Source organism: Otolemur garnettii, unplaced genomic scaffold (genome assembly GCF_000181295.1).
Source record: "Otolemur garnettii isolate 467f Iridium unplaced genomic scaffold, OtoGar3 scaffold00036, whole genome shotgun sequence".
Classification (NCBI taxonomy): Eukaryota; Metazoa; Chordata; class Mammalia; order Primates; family Galagidae; genus Otolemur; species Otolemur garnettii.
The window spans coordinates 8,873,534-8,875,372 of NW_003852431.1; positions in this window are offsets into that span (position 1 = coordinate 8,873,534).

Below are 1,839 nucleotides of genomic sequence, written 5' to 3' on the forward strand. Positions count from 1 at the left end.
ATTGAGTTCTCAGTCTGGGCCAGACACTGTGCTATGTCTCTTTCCCTGCTCGCATATTCTAATGGGGGACATAAACACATTGTTAAAATTATACATGTTACATTCTAAAAGAGGAAGCAAAGAATTATTATTCATTAATGGGCCAGACACATTGTGCACAGAATTCTATTTAATCTTAACAATGATCCTATCTACTAGGTATTATTTATCCAATATTCCAAATGGGAAACTAAGGTCAGAGAGATTCAATGAGTCACCAAGGTAACCCCAGTAATGAGCGATGATGCTTAACTACCAACTAAGATCTGACTCCAGAGTTCATTTTCTTTTCTCTGCATAAGTGGTATTTAGACTTTTGTTTGTAACCAACATAGATTCTTTCTTCAAACATAATAGTTTTCTCTGGAAACCCTGTGTAGAAAAAACCCAGTAAAGTAGAGTTACTCTATTGTAAGAGAGGAAAGATTGTAAAGATTCATACCTGAGGCCCTACAACAAAAGACAGATTAGTAAGATACAAATTTATTTAATATAAGTTTTACATGAAATGGTAACCTTCAGAAGTGAAAACACAAAGGAACAGGGAAGTCTATGCATTATGTTTAGGTTTGACAAAGAGTGCACAGTTGTGCAGAAATACAAATGAAAGACAAAAGGGTATGATCTAATGCTAATCATCTGGTGGGGGGAGCTTAGGAAGGACTATTTGTTTAGATTCTTCTTTGTGTCTTCAGAGACAAGGACATTCTTTTTCCCTGTATATAGAAAGGGCACCTTTTGAATGAAGGTCAGAGGAAAGCCTAGAAATTCCTTAATGGCCTAATTCATGAGAGAAGAACAGGAGAAGGCCACTGAGACCTTCCTGCTTCTGCTGTTTTCTCAAATGCTGTACTTTAGAGTATTGTGTTCTGAGTCCCATCAATATTGAACAGTGGTTGGAAAGCCAGGAAGTTTGCCTACACAAATGCCTCCCCTGGCCATCCACTTACCACACATAGTTCATGAGAAGACTTCAGAGGCACCTCTGCAGAAGTTGTAGTGCCCCTTAGAGTGTATGCGGAGTGAAAAACCACTCTGGGCAGTGTGCATCAGGGGCATAGTGCATGCTGAGAACCCAAAGCTGGAAGTGGCTGATTCTGTGTGTCCACAGTAGAAATTAACAGAAATTGGGCAGGATAAAAAAAAGGAATACTTGAAAAAAGAAAAAAGCAGAGCAAACATAAATGTTAAGAAACAGCTAATTTGGGGAATGCTGAGAAAATCAATCTCCGTGGTTAGCAAGGATGAGGAAGTGGAATATGGTGTGATTGGAAAGTAAGATTGGGTTAAACTGTAAAAATTGAAGAGGGCTTTTTAGCCATGTCAGAATGGAACTTGATGGTATACTGTATACTCAAATTGAGATTTTTTTTAAAATGGCATGATTACAAAATATTAAAGTAAAAACATTGATGTTCCCTACAGAGAGCAGAGCAAACTTTTTGTTTAAAGAAAAAACAAATGCCAAGTTTTCTAATGCCAAGTGAGTTAATTGTTATGTAAAACACTATTAGTGTTTCTGTTAACTAGGGCTTATTCTCAGTAAAAGAGGAAAAATAGTTTTTATCTTTAAAACAGCATGGTATTGGCACAAAAATAGAAAGGTAGGTGTATGGAACAGAATTGAGAACCAAGAGATAAACCCAGACTCTTATCATCATTTGATCTTTGATAAGCCTATCAAAAATATAAATTGAGGGAAAGATTCCCTATTTAACAAATTGTGCTGGGAGAATCAGCTGGTGACTTGTAAAAGACTGAAATTGGACCCACACCTTTCCCCATTAACAAAAATTGACT